The 21,820-nt window shown below is 48.8% G+C and overlaps 1 protein-coding gene across 3 annotated transcripts in view; it reads left to right on the forward strand.

Annotated features, from left to right (window-relative positions):
- Positions 1-1,727: 1,727 nt before the first annotated feature.
- The window catches only part of COQ8A (coenzyme Q8A), a 40,991-nt gene continuing 20,898 nt past the window's right edge, over positions 1,728-21,820 (forward strand). For 2 of the 3 annotated variants that reach the window (XM_066381522.1, XM_066381542.1), the window contains exon 1: positions 1,728-1,881. The gene's annotated coding sequence lies outside the window, so the exon portion shown is untranslated. Of the gene's footprint in view, positions 1,882-4,220; positions 4,290-21,820 lie in introns of those variants that run through there. The other variant, XM_066381533.1, reaches the window with a different exon arrangement.

A 21,820-nucleotide genomic window follows, 5' to 3' on the forward strand; every position in this document is an offset into this window, starting at 1 on the left:
ATAAAGCATTCCACCTGGAATGGTGAGGTCAATGGTTTGAAATGCTGGGGTTGCCCAGTCAAGGCACATATGAGAAGCAAATATAGTACTATTACGAGTTGATGCTTCTTGTTCCTCCCCTGCCTTTCCCTCTCTCTATCCTCTCTAAAATCAATAAATAAAATCTTTCAAAAAATGTAAAAGGTTCTACTGTGGCAAAATGCTATTAAACAGCATCACATGCTACAGAGAAAGGGAGAGTCAATTGATGTCTTATTGTCAGAAATTACCAAAAAAAGAGAAAGTGCTACAGCCACTCCCACCTTCAGCAACCACCAACCCATCAGTCAGCAGTCATCAACATGGAGGCAAGAACCTCTACCAGCAAAAATCACAACTCTGAAGGTTCAGAAGATGGTTAGCATTTTTAGCAATAAAGTATTCTTTAATGAAGGCATGTATCTTGTATGTTTAGACATAATGCTATTGCACAGACTGCAATATAGCGTAGCATACGTTTTATATGCATTAGGAAACAAAATAATTCACATGACTCTTTATCTTGGTATTTGCTTTATTACAGTGGTCTGGGAGCAAACCACATCCTCTTGGGAGGTATGCTGATGTAAACTCCCACCTACCTCCTTTACAAGCAACTAAAACGGCTTTTAATTTTTCTAATAATATTAAACGCATTTCCAAAGAGTTAAATGTAAATTCTAAAACATAGTCTCCAGAAGGCAGGACAATCCTTTGGCTTGAATAGTTTTATGACCACCCTACTAAATTATTAGTTTTCTTTTTCCCACAAGCGCCCCTAACAACCTTGGACAGAGCTGCAGACCGGCCCTTGGCCGCCACCCGAGGGGAACCCGTCAGGCCCGCCTCGGCTCAGATCTGAATTCTCTAGTTCAAGAAAGGAGTGATCTGAGGCACAGCTGTAGGTGGAGGGAGATTTTCTCCAGGGTCGTTCTGCGCTCAGCGAGCTTCTCAGCGCGGAGGACGCCCTCAGAGCCCACCCGGGACTGAATGGGTCGCACGCTTCCAGCCCTTCCACGTGCGTTATGTCCCGGCGCCCGGCCCTCTGCGAGGAGGGTCAGTGTGCAAGGACAAATGGCTTGCATTCCCTGAGCCCAGCCCGGAGCTGCACACTTCGTTGTTTTTTCTCCCCGGAGCTCCGACTTGGGGGCAGGCTTCCTGTTTGGCGGATGGCGTCCGCTATAACCCAACACGGTTAGCCCGAGGGGGCAGGACAAGTAGGCGGGGCCGGGACGCCGAAGCGCTTCCCTTCCAGCGAGCAACTTGTGGAGGAACTGGGCGGGGCCCTGTTGACACATCAAGGCGGGCACAGTGCTGGCCTCGCTCGGTCCTCAAGTCGTACCTGCCGCAGTCCCATCCTCTCCTTCCACCGCTTCCCTTCCAGGCCCGCTCTGAGGCTCGGCGAGCACCGGCAAAGAGGTGACGGCAAAAGGCCGGCCACCCAGCCTCGACCGTGACATCGCCGTGTGGAAGGGCCCCTCCTCGCGCCGCACGCATGCCAATCCCCCAACGCTACAGCAGGTCATTAGCCCAGCCTTTTCCAACTAGGCGAAAGGGCAGAGGAGGGAAGAAAAGGAGGGCCCTGCGCTCTGAAAAGGCCTCCCATTGGATGCTCTTGCTCCGCCCTCGATTTCAATTGGCCGCGGGTCGAGCGCACGGGTTGAGCATGCTCCTCCGCTCCCGCGAGGCGCTCGGCCAGGGCGCAGCCAATGAGAGTAGTCCGTGGGGCGGGGCCGCCGCCGCTAGGTCTCCCGGCGCGGGCGACTTGGTAAACAGATCGGGAGTGCGTGTGAGACGCCTGCGGTTCGGCCACCGCGCGGAAGCGGCGCGAAGGTGACTGTGTCCCAGCTTCCAGCCTCCGAGGTAAGGCTGCCGCCCGCCGGATACCCGGGCGCCGTCTGCCTGCGACCGGAGCTGGGCTGTGACCCTTCTGGGCCGGTCTTGCATCCTCCTCAAGTGACAGCGGGGCTTCCCCTTTGCGACTTTCATTCTCTGCGAGCGCCGGGTCGCGTCTCAGGATGCAGGGAGGGGGGCCTGCCGATGTCGCCTACCCCGGTGCCCGCCTCCGCCCGCCAGGCCTGCCTCAGGGCGAGGACGAGAGCCTTGGGTTTTCGGAACGCGCCGGGCAGCTTCCGTGACCAGCTGTCAGGAGCCGCGTCTCTGCGTCGCCAAGACAGCTTTTCTGCCGCGCTCTTGTGATAGTATTTCTGTTCACTCCGGCTCCCTGTGCACCGTGTCAGCGGCTCTGACTGCCCTGGCTGCAGATGGGTGTCAGACTTGGACTCTCTTGACCCGAGCCAGCTGTTGGGTTTCACAGGTGGAGGTTTTGGGTGACTTTGGGAAAGGGAACCCTTTTTGGTCCTTTCCTCCGCTTTTCCTTGGCCCTTCCTCCTGCATCTCGACGCATTGGAGATCTTGTGAGTGGTTTGGGCTTAACTGCCTAAACTCTTTCCTTTCCCTACCCTCCCCGCTCCCTCCGCCAAACCCAGCCCCGGTCTCCCAGGTGCCTTGGGGGATGGGCAGCTCTGCAGGGCCCGGACTGGGAGCTGGAACTGTCCATTTGGGAGAGAGATGTCAGACTCCTGCAGGGTAAGAGATTTATGTGCAACCTGTTGGGAAACTTGTCCACCCTCATTGCTCACTTGGGCCATGCGTGTGCGTGACAGACTGAAGAGCTGGGCATGCCAGGCCTCCCTTGGTGCCAAAGGACTGGAGCATGCAGTGATGCCAGCCTGCCAGTTGTCCTGTTGCAGATGGGTGGGTCATCCTGGTAGGAGGGCCCTTCTCCGGAGAAGAGACAAAGCAAGGAGGGCTCGGAGTTCAGGGGAGCAGCATCTTTAAGGCTCTGGCCATGGCTTTGGACATTTTGTTCAGCCTTGCAAATAATGCAGATGATGCAGGGTTGTTATAATTTTTGGCATGACCTCAAGTGACTCAGAGGGAAAGGGAACCAGGTGCTAAGAGCACTTCCCTGCATGTCACTTGACAGGGTTTCTCCCCTTTCACACTTGGCATTTTGGACCCGATAATTCTTTGTTAGGGGGAGGCTGACCTGTGCATTGTAGGATGTATAGCAGCATCCCTGCTCTGTATCTATTGGATGCTAGCAGTCTCCCACCACAAGCACACTAGTTGTGACAACCAAAAATATCTCCTAGAGGACAAAATCACCGTTGGTTGAGAGCCACTGAGGTAAGACTCTAAAAGAGTATTCCTAGGCGTTCCAGGGGCCTTCTGGAACCTGCCCATGTGTAGTTGAGAGGTTTAGGAATAGGGTAGTGCTGTGTCCTCTGCCCTAAACCATGTACATTGGGCTTTAAAGGAGACCGCACCTCTGTCCCTGGGTGGATTAGGAGAGAGATGGAAGGTAGAAACCCATGGGCTTTTTCTGGGCCTGGCTGGGTCTGGAGTTCCCATCTTTGGGGATTTTGCAAGACTGTGTGGATATGCCTATGAAATAACCATGGGGCAGTTTTAAAATATTGAGCAAATAAGTTTAAGCTATCTGAATGCTGTCAGAAAGGCCTCAGTTATCCAAAGGTGATGCTTTACTCATCCTCACTTTTTGGGGAGATATCCATTGTGTATTGTGATATGGGAGGGGCTGTCTGACACATGTATAATATGTGCAATTCTTTTATAGTTGGTCAAAGCATTAGTGTCAAAGACAGTGAGCCATTTCTTTTCGTGCAGAGAAAGATGCTTCAATTCTGAGTCTAGATTTTGCCTTCAGTTTAACCCAGAATTAATGTCACAAACTTCTAAATGGATGAGGTGCAGAAAAGCTGAAAAACAGTGATTATTGCATCAGGCAGAGGAAAACATCTCAAATGCGTACCATGAATTTCCCTTTCTTGTTGTTAGTCAGTCCTGTGGGTATGTATCAGGATTTTCCCATAACATTCCTTGGTCAGTTAGGGGGTCTTTTGGTTGCCCTTTGTTGCCTGTAGAAAAGAACCTGGATAGGGAGGTCACTTCTTTCTCAAAAAGAAGTTTGGAGAAGTCTATTATTGGGAAGCTCCAAACTTGGCAGGATAATTTTCCATCAAGAGCAGTGGACACTGAGTCATTATCTTTGTCAGTTGAAACCAGAGCTGTGTGCAAAATTAGACAGGAATATTTAGATAGAGAGTTGTCTTGATCTGACAGTGGCATCTGGAAATAGTTCCAGCATTCTTGCTAAAAGCAGCCAGGACACTGGGAGAGCTGGTGGAAAGGAGAGCCACTGGAGTGGGGAGTGCGAGGTCCTGCTGCTTCTGAAGTTGGGAGAGGCGGGTCCACTGGTGCTGAGTGAGATGCATCTAGGTGTGAGATCTGAGAGTGGGTGTCTGTTCACACTTTGTAAACCTGAGTGGGAATCCACTGGTCTGTCCATGAGCCTGTTGCTTCTTGTGTGATTACAGGCCCCTGAGCTCTTGACCCTTAGTTTTGAGGTCAGGGTCCCACAGAATATTAAAAGTTGGAAATGACTCTGAAAATCTCTTTTTATTCTTCATTCTTGGGTGTGATTTATTTTTAGTGTGTGCATGTGGCGTTTTCACTAAAATTGCAATGTTAGGGTATTGTAGAATCTGTTGCAATTAAATAATGACTATGTTCTTGTCTCGAGAGTCAAGGACTTGCTTTTTTTCATATACTCCTATTCCCTTCTGGGCTGGGGGAGAGGGGCAGCATCTGGTTCAAACCTGAAAGAGCCCAGTGTGCCCGAAAGGCCAGTGCCCCTCCATACCCTGCCCCTGAAGAAAAGCCCACTCTGAAATTGTGGGTGGATCTCATTATTTACACCTTATTGAACAAATATCAATTGATTATCTGCCTGAACATGACATGGGGCATATAAAAGTGAACAAGACTTGGGCCTCTGACCTCAGGCAGTTGTAGTAAGAGATGTGCAGATACCACCTAACTGCCCTCAGTGTGGTTTGGACAAAGGATTCTGGGTCAGACCACTTCTAGCTGATGGAAACTGCGAAGGCTTCTTGGAGGAGAAGGCACGGTTAGCTGGGCCCCTGAGGATGAGCAGGATTTCAGCAGGGAGAGGCAGGAGTTTGGGGGGTGGGGTGAGGGGCCAGTGCTTCCCGAATCTCTGTGGTGAAGGAGCAGGCTTTGTTTTTTCCGAACTTGTTATAGATCAATGCTTTTGCAAGACACAGGAAGAACTTCATGGTGATGCTGTATTGCTATAAAAGTTTCTAAGCTCTTATTCCTGTTATCGAGGGTGACAGTACCAGTCCAAAAACCACTCTGAGTACCACTGTTTCAGGCAGCAGGCTCTTTGAATCAGAGGCATTGGGGTAGGTGAGTACCTGGGAGTGGGGTGAATGCAGTCTAGCTGGAGGGTAGGAAGTGTGAAGGTAGCATGAGGGGTCTGGGCTAGGAAGCAGACTGGGGTGAAGCAGTCTGTATGATCTGTCATTAAGAGTTTAGGTCAATCTGAGCAGCGTTCTCCAGCTGTGCTTCTGTGGCATTTTATCTCATCAGTGGGGTTGGGGGGAGGGCATGGTGTAGCTCTCTTGGTAATTTTCAGCAGCAATTCAGGTTAGGCCAGAAAGTGTTCCCTGAGCATCCACAATTCACTCACTGGTCCAGCTGCAGCCTGGAGGGCCCTGGAAGAGAGAGGGAGGCAGCTCCTTGCCCTGATATGTGCACTGTGGGCCTGGGGCACAGTGTGGTTATAGGGACCACTGCACAGGATCATTTAGGTTCTCAGCTGTGGGAACCCGGGTGGAGTACGTGCTGATTCTGATGGCAAAGGGCAGGGAAAGCAGCTTCCTGTGTTGGGAGGCCTGGGAGCTGAAGCCTGAAGGATGAGTGAAGTTTCCTTGGGAGAGAAGAGCCAGAGGCTGAAGCACAGGCAAAGACCTGGCCTGCCAGGTCAGAATTGCTGTGGGAGGGTGTTGGGCCAACAGGTGCGTGCAGAGGGTTAAAGGCAGGTCAGAGTGGACAGGGAGGGAGCCCAGTGAGGTGCTTAGTGAGAAGTGAGGGTGGCCTGAGTCCCATTTGGAGGGTGGAGAGTGGTTTAGTGCAAGGCACAGATTCAAGAGAACATAAATTCTGTGCAGGTAGAATTTCTAGTCTGTGACTGGCTGGGCACCCAGCTGAGAGTTCTGGTTTGAAGGGGAGGAGTTTTGGTGTTTGGGGGGAGATGGTGTCACTACTGAAAACAGGTGCAGGAGGAGGAGGAGCTAGTCTGGGGGAAATGGTGATGTTAATTTAGACATGTAGGGGTGAGGTGGCTGTGGGACTTTATTCATACTTTTAAAAAATTTATTTGTTTATTTTATTGATTTTCAAAGAGAGGAAGGGAGAGATCAGGAAAGATACAGGAACATCTGTTCCTGCATGTGCCCTGACTGGGAATCAAACCAACAACCTGTGTGCTTTGGGACGATGCTCTAAACAACTAAGCTATTCTATTCGGCCAGGACTTCCCCCCCCCCCCATACTTTTTAACTAAGATCTGATTGCATACAGTAAATTCACCCTTTCTAGTATAAGGTTGTGCAGTTTGACAAATGCATGTAGTCACATAACCATCACCACAGCCAAGGTATAGAGCCTTCCCTCACCCCCCACATTGCCCTGGCACCCTTCACGGTGTCTGTGGGACTTGGAGGGGTGATGTGGTATGTGCATAAACTGGGATTTTTTTTTTCAGAATTGGTTCAGTGGTTGATATGGCCTGCCTGGTCTGAGAACACAGGTGCATAGACTCGGGGAGCTGTCTGCCCATGGAGGGGCAGAAGCAGCCCAGGGGACAGTGTAGGTAAGCGGGGAGGATGGGAGTCGGAGCCAGGCCTGGAGGCTCTGTTGTGCAGTAGGTAGGAGGAGAGGAGCTGGTAGAGGAAGCTGAGACGAGGAGGTGACTGAATCATGGACACCAAGGAGGGTTTTAGGGGAATGTGCGGGGCCAGCAGGGAGTTCTGAGGAGGCTAGTATGTTGGCCTTATGGGTATTGAGCCATCAGGTGGCTGTCACAGGGAGGAGGGCTTAGGGTGCGGCCAGATGGGTGGTGCTGCAGGAGAAGGAAAGATGGGAAGTGCACTCTAACCTTGGGAGTTGTTGGCCAGTGTGAGGCTGAAGGAGAAGCAGAGACAACGGGAGAGTTTTTTATATTTGGCGTGGGAAAGCTAAGAGTAGGTTTGTGGGCTTGAGGGGGAAGATGTTGGGGAAGGAGAGATTGAGGGCAAAAGAAAATCACAGGTAAGGGGCAAGGTCCTAGTGGAGGAGAAGGAGGGTGTGGTCACTGTGGGCAGGAGATAGGATAGGGTGGAGAGGCTGAGGGCTGTCTGAGATGCGGGCCAAGGGTTTGAGGGTGTTCACCTCGATTACCTCTGTTTTGGGAGGAAACAAAGAGGTCAGCTCTGGAGTGCGTGAGGCCCTCTGATTGATGTGAGTGGGGCAGGGTGGGCTGGGGGTGGTGGTTGAAGAGGAAGCCAGGCTGGTATCCTGCATTAGGTGCCCTACAGGTCCTGTTCCTGCCAGCCTCTGCGGGGCTGATTGTTCCTGGTAGGTGAGTGAGTGTGGGTGTGTGAGTGTGAGTATGGAAGAGAAGGAGGGAGGTGTTGCTTGGTTGTATGAGAAGGGGCCAGCCCTTTCCTCGATAACTACCTTTGCACCCTCCCACTGGATTTCTCCAGAGGTGTGTTTACTGACAGAGATGCTGTAGGACTGCTACCTCTCTACCTGTGAGAAACAGGGTCTGCCCTCCCCACTTGATTTTTTCTTTTTTCTTTTTACAGAGACAGAGAGAGAGTCAGAGAGAGGGATAGACAGGGACAGACAGACAGGAACGGAGAGATGAGAAGCATCAACCATTAGTTTTTTGTTGCGCATTGCGATACCTTAATTGTTCATTGATTGCTTTCTCATGTGTGCCTTGACCGCAGGCCCTCAGCAGACTTGAGTAACTCCTTGCTTGAGCCAGGGACCTTGGGTCCAAGCTGGTGAGCTTTGCTCAAACCAGATGAGCCCGCGCTCAAGCTGGCGACCTTGGGGTCTCAAACCTGGGTCCTCAGCATCCCAGTCCGACGTTCTATCCACTGCGCCACCGCCTGGTCAGGCCCCACTTGATATTTTTATAGAATGTGTAGAAGGGTCAGTACTTGAATTCTGTTGAGGATTATTCTTTCTAGATCGTCATTAAATCCCATTTGTTCAGAACAGCCCTGTACTGTGTTCTGTCAACCTTCTGCACTCAAGGGATAAATGATGGTGTCCTAATCTCTGTGAACTGGTCATCAGCTAGGTGAGTCGCCTCATTTCACACTTGGGGAAATGAGAAATGCAGGTCTAAAGAGAAGAACTGATGTGCCCGAGGGCACTGTGGCTGTTGCCCAGTGTGGGCCCGGAACCCAGGCCTTGTGGTCCATCCATCAGCCCTCATCACGTTACTCACGTTGTCCGGGAACTAGAGGGCCTGGTGGCGACGTTCCTGCCATCTGCTGGGCCAGATGAGAGGTCCTGGGGACTGTTCACACATAAACAAAACTTGTAAGTTCAAGTCCAGAGCCTGGGGTCAAGCCTGGTGTTTGTTCTCTGCCTGGCACATTTTCTCTTTGGCTCTGATCCTGGCTTAGAGGAGGGTGAAAGTAAGAGTAGAGTGCCCTGTGACCACAGATGGTTACTGTTTGACAGGTGCTGGAGCAAATACCTTATAACTATCTGAGATAGGAAAAAAAAAGTCTGTGGCTCTTGCTCACAAATGTGTTTACAGCCAACATTTGGCAAAGCAAAAGGCTGGGCACCATTTTACCATGGGGCAGGTCTGTTGTGTTTTTCGTTCAGCATGCATGGAGCTCACTGTTAGTGGGCCAGGCCTGCTGTCTTCCCCCCTTCCCTCTTAGGCCTCTTAGAAGCAAGGAGTGGAGAGAAATAGAGGAAGCAGTAGAGCTGCCTCACCCCGTATGGGCGCCCCCGACTCCTGGTGCCTGAGTGTGTACCACCAGCAGGCTTGTAACTGACCTGGCCCTGCTCCTGTGAAAGTCACTCTTCCTCCATTTCTCCCTCTTCTGCCCTCACCACGTTAAAACAGGGTTGCTGCAGCTGTTGTCTGTGGCTGAACATGAAAGGGTGTGATGTCTTACTGTGATGGGACACAGAACACTTCCTGATGCTTGGCACTGATGGTTGTCTCTTTGGTTCTGGGTTCTAGATGAGAACTTGATAAGCTAGGGAGCACCCTGGATGCAGTTAAATTCCTGGTGTGGAAGAGGCACAGTGCCAAACCCCATGGGGGACATAGAACTGGGTAAGAGAAGTTCCCTCTCTCTAGGAGCCCTGGTAGCTGAGGAGCTTTCCACAAGGGGAAGTTTGGCCAGGTGGCCTTTGAGAGCCCAGCCAGCTCCAGGATTTTTATTGCTCATAATGTTCTGTAACCTGGTAGACACCCTTTTCAGGGCATGGACCTGGCTGTGTTTTTAGGGAGAGTGACTATTGATTTTAAAAAATGTTATTGACTTGGGGGCAGGTTTCTTATCTCTTAGCTTCCTAGGCAGTAAGAGGAAAGGTCTGAGCCTGGCAACAGGCAGGCAAAGAGAGGCCGGCGCCTGACAGTTTTGGGACTTAGAGGAGATTTCTTCACCTGGATGAGTTTTATCTCATCAGCAAATGGGGACAATAATACCTCACAGGGTTGTTGTGGAATTGGATTAGTATAAAGTGACAGGCATACAGAAAGGAATAATACATGGTAGCTCTTCTTATTATTAATACTATTTCATTCAAAATTAAATCTGAAGTGAACATGTTTTGAAAATTAAGAATGTAAAAACCGATGAGATGTCATTTTCAGGGTGGGGGCTCTTACTAACTAGTACATTGTGATACAGCCTGTGCCCAGTGCCTGGCATGTAGTTAATGCTCAGTGATGGTTTAAATGTTGAGCTGAGCTTGGGAAAGAGGCTTGTAGAAGAATGGGGCATGTTTATACTGAAAGCCAGCAGGACTCTGTAATCAAGAACAAGAATGTGTTTTCAACTGACCATGGATATTCCAGCACCCAGCACAGGGCCTGGCATTGGTTGGCACTCAGTACAGCTTGGAGGGTGGTGATGATCAAACTAAGTTATTTTAGAAAAATGATCTGGAAATTGTTCCAGAATATAGCCCCTCTTCCCAACCCAATGATTTGCCTTTTAAAAAATAGTCATTGTATTAGTTTTCAGTTGTTGCTCTATCAAATTACCAGAAGCCTAGTGGCTTAAAACACCACAAGTTTATTAGTTCTGTAGGTCAGAAGTCTAAAATGGGTTTCCCTGGGCTAAAATCAAGGTGTCAGCAGGGCCAGTTATTTTGGAGGCTGCAGGGCGGGCCCCGTTGCCATTTCCATCCTGTGGAGGCAGCCTGCATCCCATGGCTGTGGCTCCTTTCTCATAATTGCATCCCTCCAACTTCTGCTTCTCTCATGTCTTCTGATCTTCCTACCTCCCTCTCAAAAGGACTCTGTGGTTACCATGGGCCCACATGCATATTCTCCCCCATGTCAAGATCTTTAACTTTATCTTATGTGCAAAGTTCCCTTTGCCACTAAGGTAACATATTCACAGGTTCCAGGGATTAGGGCATGAACATCTCTGGGTGGCCATTAGCCTACCGGCCATAGTATTTTGGCCAGATTTAAACATAACTTTTTAAATTCCTGATTTCACTTTAATGGAAATTCCTCAACTACACCTCCAGGGTTCCCCACCATGGGTCCTTGCTCACCTTCCTGTGTGACAGCACAGATCACATTTATCATTTGTGTGATCAGGTCTAGCCTGTGAGTGGGGGTAATCAGAGAAAGAGTTAGAGGTATCCGAGACATGAGCCTCCCCACTAGGGGCCTATAGTTTTGTTGAAGAGAAACAAGGTACATGTGCCAAAGATAAAAACAGGGTGAGATCTGGCCAGTGCTGGAAGATTTAGATCAGCTGATGGGAAGACTTAAATTCATAAGAACTGAGAGTCAAGTTAGGGCCTGATTAGAAATAATGTTCTTGAATGTACAGTGTGTCCGTAAAGTCATGGTGCACTTTTGACCGGTCACAGGAAAGCAACAAAAGACGATAAAAATTTGAAATCTGCACCAAATAAAAAGAAAACTCTCCCAGTTTCATACCTATTCAGTGCAGTGTGATGTGGGCTCACGCACAGATTTTTTAGGGCTCCTTAGGTAGCTATCCCATATAGCCTCTACAGACTTGTCACTGACTGATGGCCTACCAGAATGGGGTTTCTCCACCAAACTGCCAGTTTCCTTCAACTGCTTATCCCACCGAGTAATGTTATTCCTATGTGGTGGCGCTTCGTTATAAACGCGCCGATATTCACGTTGCACTTTGGTCACGGATTCGAATTTAGCGAGCCTCAGAACACACTGAACTTTCTTCTGTACCATCCACATCTCGACTGGCATGGCCGTGGGCTGCTCTGCTGTATACACTGTGTTACATCATCATCTGTGTATGCGCACATGCTGCCACATCATCCTACAGAAAGAAACTGGGAGGGTTTTCCTTTTATTTGGTGCAGATTTCACATTTCTATCGTCTTTTGTTGCTTTCCTGTGACCGGTCAAAAGTGCACCATGACTTTACGGACACACTGTATATGGTATGTTCACACATTTAAAAGTACTTCCATCTCTTATTTACATTGGGCATAATAAGAATTTACATCATAATTTTCCAGGTGAGGAAACAGGTTATAGGATGGTTCAGGAAGAGGTTTGGAGCAGGCTGGCAGCTGGTTAAAGGAGAGCTGATTCCCAGGCCCCGAGGCTGGCCTCACACAGTGGGTGCTTTTTGTCTGAATGGCTGACAGGTAGGTTTTAGATGCGCAAAGGTGAAGTAGCAGGCCTGCTTGCCGGGGGATTGGAGCAACACTCACAGGTGTAAGTAGAGGCTGGGCAGAAGGCCTGGGTCCCAAGTGCAATACCTCCAACCTCAGGCCCAGGAATTTGGGTGTTTTTCTGTAGACATCTAGGAGCCATTTGAGTGAGGGCTAGCATGATGAAAATGGATTTGGGCCTGACTAGGCGGTGGCACAGTGGATAGAATGTCAGACTGGGATGTGGAGGACCCAGGTTTGAGACTCTGAGGTCGCCAGCTTGAGCGTGGGCTCATCTGGTTTGATCAAGGCTCACCAGCTTTAGCCCAGGGTTGCTGGCTTGAGCAAGGGGTCACTCGCTCTGCTGTAGCCCCTGCCCCCCCCCCCATCAATTCACATATGAGAAAGCAATCAGCCCTGGCCGGTTGGCTCAGTGGTAGAGCGTCGGCCTGGTGTGCAGAAGTCCCGGGTTCGATTCCCGGCCAGGGCACACAGGAGAAGCGCCCATCTGCTTCTCCACCCCTCCCCCTCTCCTTCCTCTCTGTCTCTCTCTTCCCCTCCTGCAGCGAGGCTCCATTGGAGCAAAGATGGCCCAGGCACTGGGGATAGCTACTTGGCCTCTGCCCCAGGCGCTAGAGTGGCTCTGGTCGCGACACAGCGACGACCCGGAGGGGCAGAGCATCGCCCCCCTGGTGGGCAGAGCGTCGCCCCCTGGTGGGCGTGCCGGGTGGATCCCGGTCGGGTGCATGCGGGAGTCTGTCTGACTGTTTCTCCCCGTTTCCAGCTTCAGAAAAATACAAAAAAAAAAAAAAAAAAAGAGAGAGAGAAAGCAATCAATGAACAACTAAGGTGCTGTAACGAAGAATTGATGTTTCTCATCTCTCTCCCTTCCTGTCTGTCCCCTATCTGTCTGTCTCTCTGACTCTCTCTGTCACAAAAAAAAAAAAAGAAAAAGAAAATGGATTTGGGGAAGATTAATTTGGGGGCACAGTGTGCTGTGGCTTGGGACAGGGAGCTAATGGGGATCAGAGGGGTTCCCCCCACTGGCTTCCTGAACATTCCCAATGAAAGCTTCCCATGCTGTGTTTTCGTCTCTGAGTGGCATTGACCATGGGAAGGAATACCAGTGGGTATTTATGTTATGCTCATTTCTGTACATTCCAAGCAGGCCGTCAGCATGCTGGATTGACTCTCCCAAATGACACCTTACTCCACAGCACAAATAAGCCACACTGGTCTCCAAGAGAAGGCGAGACTGCCTTTTCTGTGTCAGATGTGATACCGTACCTGACCAGAATGCTGGGACATAAATAAAAAAAGGGTTGTCTGTATTGATCTCATTCATGCTTGGTATAGTCTCACCAAGTCTGAAACTGATTCCAGTGTGTCTTTGTGGTTGTAACAATCATAATAATCGTGTCAGCTAACAGTTTTGAGCACCTACTATGTGCCAGGCACTTGGTGCCCTAAGTGCTATTATATGGATTATCAAATCCACTACTCTCAAGAACATAAGAAGAAACTAAGGCACAAAGATAAGCTTAAAGGACTTGACTTAGGTCAGCAGCAGAGTCAGGATTTGAACCCAGGGTCCTAACTCCAGAGCATCTTGATTGCTTTATGAATATCACTTCTTGAACCAAATATTTTTTTCATGTTTTGAGCAAAAAACTGGTGGGTCTTATTAAGACAATGAAATTGCTGTCAGGACCCCATGCTTGGCAGGTTGACTTAAACCCTGTTTATAATCAGTTACGTTTGCTCAGCAGAGGAGGAAAGGCCACTCAGGACACTGCCACCTGTGCTTTGGAGCCCTGGGCCTGTGCAGGTTCATTCACAGCACTGGGTTCCTCTCTGGGTCTTCGTTAGAGGCTGGAACTTCTGCTGCTTTTATATCTCTTCCTGTGTGCCTCCTCCCCTCTACCTCCTAGCCCTTTGCCCATCTCAGAGCAACACATCAGGAAATCCTTAGAATACCTTAATCTCTCAAGAGGTGGAGTATGGAGGCTTGCATTCTAGGACATCAAAACATACTCTTTTGCTCGTTTTTTCTAACCTACTAAATAGTTGTCTGGCTCCTGAACCATAACGGATTCAAGTCTTAGCTCTCCTCCTGATAAGCTGTGTGGCTTCGAGCAAGTTAATTAACCTCTCTGTCCCTTAATTCTCACATCTTTGAAATGGGCAGAATAATAGTATGTAACTTGTAAAAATAATTGAGATAATACAGGTAGAACATTTAGCTCAGAGCCTGGAATATAATAAACTGAATAAATAATAGCAGCTGTAGTTATCAGTGTTCTGCTGGTCTGCTCACAAAATAAAAACATTTGGGGAACTAGTTAATTTCATTGGGGGGAGAGTGTCAGAGTACCTGCCACCCAAGAAGCTCTTGTGTGTTTTAGTGTGAGTGTATAGTTTTTCAACAGTTCCAAGAAAAATCCCTGGAGTCTGGCAGCAGCTTTTAAGGGAACATGAAGTCATTAGCCTAGAAGACAACTTGAGGCCCGGAAACTAATTTCTTTCCTTACAAGGCAAGATTCCACTGGGTCACCCAAGGGCTATGGTTTCAGACCCATGTGGGGTCTGTGTGTTGACTAGGGCAGACAGTCCCGCCGGTATGGCTCACTAGGAGGCCTCCATGCCCCGCTGTAGGAGGCCCTGTGTGGGACTGAGGGTGGAGGCAGCAGTGTATACATTCTTGTCTGCTTGTGCTTCTCCCTCTCATCCAAATCCCAGTTCCCTGTGCACACACCTGGTGCTTGCCTGGCGGGGGCTCTTGACAGGGATGCAGTGAAAGTGCAGGAACAAAGGACTGATTAGATGGTGAATGGATTTATATCTACTCAGACTCCGCCTGTGGACTGGCAATGGCATTTGTCAGTTTAGGGTGAGGCAAGGGGATGGCTGTGAGCCTCCTTAAACGGCTGGAGGGAGCAGAGAGGTACAGAAAGTTGGCATCTGGCACTCCCACAGCCCCCAGACCTGACCCCTTCATGAGCAGCATGTAGGGGCTGCCCTGCACTGAGGGATCCAGTAAAAGGTGGTCATCACAGAGCCCTTCTCCTTGTCAGGCCCCAGCCTGGCGGCTTCTGGGGTGGGCAGCTCTGTGTCTGGTGAGGTGAGCCCACTTCTAGGGGTCAGGAAGAAAGCTGTAATAGGGTATCTCAGCCTTGGGTTGTTCTGACACAACTCTAGAGACCTTTCCAGATTCTGGTTATATTTTTGGGACAGTTCTGGTTATATTTTTCTTTGTTGCCCTAGAATAGGGTTCAAGAAAAACTTTGTATAAAGGGCCAAATATTTTAGGCTCTGTGGACTTTTTAGATCTCTCTTGCAACTATTCAACTCTGCTCTTACAGCTAAAACAAACAAACAAAAAACCCCAAAAAGCCATAGACAATACATATGTAAATGCATGAAATGTAGACAGTAAATAAATGAATGAGCCGTTTGTATTTCAATAAATAATTGATTTACAAAAACAGGCAGCAGGGCTGAACTTGACTGAGGGTTGTAGTTTGCTGACCGTGACCTGGAAGGACACTAGTGTTATTGCATGTCCTTTACTTTTGGTGCAGAAAAATGTGGTCATAGCACTTGCCTACATTATTCTAAACAATGTACCTATTTTTTGGGGGGTGGGGGCAGGAATGCCCACTAATTATTTCTCTCTTTTAACACAGGGGCTAGCATTAGACTTGCTGCCTGTCTGTGCCAGGTGATTTTCTCACTACTTTCTGAGAAGGGCAGTTGAGCTTCTTTCCCCAAAGTAGGTTGGCTGTGCACTATCCTCCTGGCAGCCTGTTGGGGCAGTTGTCTTCTGATGAAGTATGGTGGCTAAACAAGGGTGTGAAGAGGCATTATTTATAGCATTCTGATCTGATGTCTAACTCTGCCCATTCCTTCATATATATATTTTTTTGTATTTTTCCAAAGTGAGAAGCGGTGGTGGGGGGGAGCGGGCAGACAGATTCCTGCATGCACCCTACCGGGATCTTGGCATGCCCACCAGAGGGCTATGCTCTGTTGTGACCGGAGCCACTCTAGCGCCTGAGGCAGAGGCCATGGAGCCATCCTCAGCGCCCGGGCCAACTTTGCTCCAGTGGAGCCTTGGCTGCAGGAGGGGAAGAGAGAGATGGAGAGAAAGGAGAAGGGGAGGGGTGGAGAAGCAGATGAGTGATGAGTGTTTCTCCTGTGTGCCCTAGTCAGGAATCGAACCCGGTACTTCCACACACCGGGCCAATGCTCTACCACTGAGCCAACTGATCAGGGCCATATATTTTCTATTATAAAACTAGTGCATGCTCTTTGTAGAAAATTTTAGAAAATATGAAAAAGACTAAGTAAAAAGGATCTATCATGACCACCACCCAGAGAAAACTACTGTTTTGCATGTGCTCTGTCTCCATCATGCATCCCCCTTCCTCCGCCCTCCCTCCCTGCCTGCTCTAAAAGGAAGGATAATACTGTTTTGTAATCTGCTTTTTTTCTCACATGGGAACATATTGTAAACTTTCTTATTTGTCAGTAAAACACCTTTCACAGTGTCATCTTAAATGACATTCTGTCCTCTGGGTATACTACTGTTTACATAATCTTCGATAATGTTGTAATTTACATTCTTTTTTTTTTTTTTTTTTTTTTTCATTTTTCTGAAGCTGGAAACAGGGAGAGACAGTCAGACAGACTCCCGCATGCGCCCGACCGGGATCCACCTGGCACGCCCACCAGGGGCGACGCTCTGCCCACCAGGGGGCGATGCTCTGCCCATCCTGGGCGTCGCCATGTTGCGACCAGAGCCACTCTGGCGCCTGAGGCAGAGGCCACAGAGCCATCCCCAGCGCCCGGGCCATCTTTGCTCCAATGGAGCCTTGGCTGCGGGAGGGGAAGAGAGAGACAGAGAGGAAAGCGCGGCGGAGGGGTGGAGAAGCAAATGGGCGCTTCTCCTGTGTGCCCTGGCCGGGAATCGAACCCGGGTCCTCCGCACGCTAGGCCGACGCTCTACCGCTAAGCCAACCGGCCAGGGCTAATTTACATTCTTATAGCTGAATTATTATACATACTCATTTTTAAAGGAAATGCAGTGTGACAGATTTTGTCAGGATTCTTGGATAATTATCAGGCAGGATGGCCTGGGGAGAAGGAGAAAGTGGACTTACTATAGACAGGCAGGTTTGAGGCATTCGGAGGTGACTTGCTGCTGTGGGGGATGAATGACTGGTGGCCTGTCTCCTGTTGTGAAAGCTTGACTTACCAGACCTACACGGGAACTGACTGATGGGAAGGAAGGAGGATATTTTTCTCTCTTCCCCTGGGTTCTTCTTTGTGTCCCCAGTTGCCTTTGAAAATTGATAGCATCTTAGGATATTTCTGAACTTGCTGACAGAGACCCTAGGTGAAGCCTGGAGTTGCCTGAGATACTTGAGTGTTGGCCCTGGTGTGTGATATTAAAGACCGAGGTGAAGAGCACATCTACAGAGATTTATGGATTGGTTCAGAAGCTTAAGTCTTTTTCTTAACACATATATACTTGAGTCCTTGGAGGAAACTGTCAACTAATGTTTCCTTTTTTTCTTAGAGTAAAAGGAAAATGTCAAGCATGTAAAGGAACTTTCAATGCCCATGCAGGCTAGAAAATAAGAATGTTCATGCCCAAAGTAAAAAGGTTGTTCTTGGCTGGGAGGCAGCAGAAGGCTACTTGAGAACCCCTATCCTAGGGCCTCCTGAAGATCATTAAACAATCCTTTCTGAAGAATGCTGGAAGTGACAGTCTTGAGGGTCCCTTGGAGGCTGGCTGTGTGGGTCATTGTCTTTAAGCTCATTCATTTTTGATGTCTGTTTTCTTGAGGGGAAAATGGGAAAGGAAGAGGCAGGTGGAAGGTTTACATTTAAGGGTAAATAAAGTCAGACTTCTGGGGAGGGATAGTAAGGAGAAATTTTAGTAAAGGATCTTTGTTTAGATGTCCTGCCTGGCCACCTGTGCTCCCGACCCCCTACAGAACAGGGTTCTCAAGGTAAGTTCCCAGGACCATCAGCTGCAGCACCTGGGAACATGTTACTGATACAGATTTTTAAGCCCCACCCCAGGCCTACAGAATCAGAAACTGGAGGCCCAGCAATCTGTGCTTTAATAAGTCCTCAGGGTGATCCTGATGCCTAGTGAAGTGTGAGAACCCTGACCTCAGACCAGGTCCTACAAGGCCTTTGATTTCATATGTAGATTAAAAGCTGCAAGCAGGTAGAAGGTGGAGCCAGTCCCAGAAATGGCAGGATTTCTAGAACCTTGGAGAGATCAGCTGAGTTCATTTCATTTAACAAGATTTGTTACCTGCCTGCTCTGTCGAGCATAGTATTAGGTGATAGAGGTGCAGAGCAGAGAAGACTGGTGTGGTCCATGCCCTTTTCTGGCTGGCGCATGGTGACTGCTAGGATGGGGTAAGAACAGGATGCCACGGCCCTGGCTGGATAGCTCAGTTGGTTAAGAGCATCGTCCCAAAGCACAAAGGTTGCCGGTTTTATCCCCAGCCAGGGCACATACAGGAACAGATTGATGTTCCTCTCTCTCTCTCTCTCTCCTCCACTCCTTCCTCTCTCACTAAGATTAATCAATAATAATAATAAGAAGAAAAAGAACAGGGTTTCATGGGGGAAGTGGATGGAGTTTAGGAGGGAGACGAGTTGGAGCGGGCTTCCCAGAAGAGGTGATGTTTGAGTTGAGACTCTGTGGGGTGCAAGGCTAGTGTGTTCCCGGGCAGAGGCCTGAAGGAGAATTGGATTGGTCTGCTTGGAGCACAATTAGTGGAGCAAACGTGGCAAGATAAGGCTGGGGAGGCAGGAGTGGGCTATAGAGTACTCCAGGAGCATAGGCATGAAGGTTCTTTCAGCCTCTTAGGAATCTCAGAGAAGTCAAGAAGTCTTGATAGGATTTTCCTTTTAAAGTAGTTGCTGTAGCTGTAGCATGGGGAGTGGATAGGAAGAGGCAGGGCTGGGGGCAGAGAAACCAGTTAGGGTTTGTTGAAATTGCCCAGGTAGAACAAGACATTCAGGTGGATTAGGGGAGGTGAAGAAGCTTGAAGAGAAGTGGGTGGTGGTCTCATTGCTCAGGGTAGGGAGGGTGGGGTGGTGGTAGTGAGGTCAATTTTGGATAGGCTGAGCTTGATGCCCATCAGACATTGTGGTGACTTGTATGTTGCAGATGGCTGGACAAAGTCCGCTCAAGAGAAAGCTTTTCAGTGAGCTTTGCACCTCCACAAGACAAAGGGCTTTCTGTGCAGATTGCTTTTAGGTTCTTCTACCAGCTACCCCAAGGCTATGGGGGCAGCCCAGAGTGGGAAGAGACCAGAGGAGGCTGTGCAGGCTTTAGAGGTACAAACGCTGTGGCTTTGCTTGGATGGGAGCTGGTTTGCCATGCCACTCTTTATAGTCATGGAGGAGATTAAACAATGGCTTAGTAAATTCACATACTGTTCTTGGCTGGCTGTCACCTGTGAGGAGAGACAAGTGACAGATGGTGAGTTCTGGCTGTGAAGTGGGGATTTGGGGTGTGAATGGGAGCCTTCCCCCTAAAATAAATTTGCCCCATGTGGTGGGTTCTGAGTGGAAAAGGGTATATGATGCCTGCCTTTGTTTTATATTTGTCAGGATTGCCTGTTACATATATGTCTGTGTGTGTGTGTGTGTGTGTGTGTGTGTGTGTGTGTGTGTGTGTGTGTGTATGTTTAAAAAAGAACACCACTCATTTTCCTGCAGCTGCATGTTGTATCCGGCCAGGTAGGCAGCACTTTGTGAGTCTGTTCTCCAACATGAATGAGATTATCTGGGGAAGGTCAGAGAGTGAAGGTTCAACAGGAAAACTTCCTCTCAGAGCTTGAGTACTCCCCTGTTGGGACGCTGCTTATGCATCTTACTCCATCTCTGTCCCTGGAGAGTGGTGAGCTGCATGTATTCCAGTTTGTTCTCTAGACAACATCTTTATTTATTGATACTTCCTCTATAGCTCTTTAGCAAGTTAGGACCAGAAACGGCCTGGCGAGCCACCCAAAGCAGTCTCCTCTGAAAGGGATGAAGAGGTGAGAAACACGTTTTAGTGTCAGCAGCGGTGGTGGAGCTGAGCCCTGTGTCCAGCCTCCTAGGACAGCCTTTTCCACTAGTCAGCGAACTCTTGATCTTGGCATGAGAGCCTCAGTTAGCCTCTGGTTGTCTCCTGGTATCTGTGCCCATTCTTGATGAGCCTGCCTGCTACCACAGCTGTGAACACCCAGGGCCAAGGGCAGGTTCAACCTGAACCTGCACAGACTGGCCCAGAGCACTGGGAGGAGACTCTAGTTTTCAGTGAATGACTAAATGACTGTATTTTGGTGCTGGTATTTTGTTGGTAATCCCAAATGTGAGAGCCGGTCCTCCACCCCCCACCCCACCTCCCCGCCTTCCACTGCTTTGATTGTGTTTGCACTTTGGGCTTTCTTCTCCTCAAAGAGTGCAGGTGGGCACCGAGGCCTCTGGGTTGCATTATGCCAAGTAGGCAGAGCCTGAACACTCCATGCCTATGTTACTTCTAGGCCAGGTTCTGAAACCCATTTAAGGGCAAGTAGGATGAAGCGGGATGGGGTGAGGGCTCTAATACTTGTAGATGAAATAATGGTGAGGATAGACTTTTAATTTGTATATTATTTATATTTGGGGAGCTTTTGATTTTATTTAAGGCCATGATGAAAGGACTCCTGGTGCAGCTGGGTGCCTGGTTCTTGTACATTCCTGGATGGGGTTTGCACCCAAATTCCAGGTAGCTGAATTCTGAGTCACACCAGGACACTGGCATAAGAAGTAGTATTTGTGAGACCCAGTCTTTGAAAACCAGACAGAAGAAAAATCCTGGAAAGGTGTTTCCTTCTGGCGGTTGTGTTGTGTGTGTGTTGGTGTCGTGTCCCCCCCCCCCACCCCCCACCCCCCACCCCACCCCCATTTTCTCAAAGGAAGACACTCCTTTGCAAAAAAAAAAAAAATACTTGGCATTGATTAGAGTGTGAACAGTTCCCTTTGTACTGAGCAGGACAGCGTGTGGGAGGTTTGGGTACGGCCCCAGCGCAGTAGATAAATAATATTTGTCAAAGGGGTGCAGGCATAGGCTGTGGTTTTGAAATAGGCTTCTACATGTGAATCTGCTCACAAATGATAGGTTGTTGATTAGAAACATATGTTGATTTGAGAAAAGCAGGGTTTGCATCACAGTAAGCTGGAAGGTGTGTTTCTGTGATGTTATTTCCACCTGGGTGGATCTTCCTCCCAATGATGCCTGCTGTCCAGGGTGAGACTTGTACCCATGCAGAGTTCACGAAATGTGAGGACACAAGCATTTAGGTAGGAAGAAAGGCATAACACTTCTTTTTATCTATGCTTTTTAAAAGATGACTTATTTTTTTGTCATTTTGAAAGTAGGATATGTTAGGAAAATACAGTTAGGAAGATACTGAAAGAGACCCTTAATACTCATACTTCTTAAATGCAGGACTTTAAAACTTTTGGTCAATTTATTTAATTTTTTTTTCCTCTTACAAATTTTTTTAAAGTGTCAGTATAAATAAAGTTGGTGCAATTCCGGGCTGTCACAGAGCAGTGCTTAGTGCTGACATGCTTAGAAGCCAGAAGAGTTAGGACTGGACTCTGAGGGGTTCAGCCCTGAGCCTGCAACATGCAGGACCGGAAATGGATCTTTCAAAGTGAACTGCCCGTGGTGCAGTGGGCCCTGGGCTAGAGCAGGGGAAATGGGCAAAAAAAAAAACTCGCTTAGCAGCTTTGCTGTAGTGAAATTTTAGTGTGTGGCATGGTTTTGATAACTAGGATGAGAAATTCAGAAAGAATTCGTTTAAGCCTGAAAACAAAGTTTTAAGGAAGATTTGACATCAGTTAGAAGAGGAGAGTCTTGGCATTATTGGGGTTTGTGGCCAATGGGAGACTCCTGCCTTGCTTATCTGGATTGGATGCAGAGGTG

This window comes from Saccopteryx leptura, chromosome 1 (genome assembly GCF_036850995.1).
Source record: "Saccopteryx leptura isolate mSacLep1 chromosome 1, mSacLep1_pri_phased_curated, whole genome shotgun sequence".
In the NCBI taxonomy this organism is placed as follows: Eukaryota; Metazoa; Chordata; class Mammalia; order Chiroptera; family Emballonuridae; genus Saccopteryx; species Saccopteryx leptura.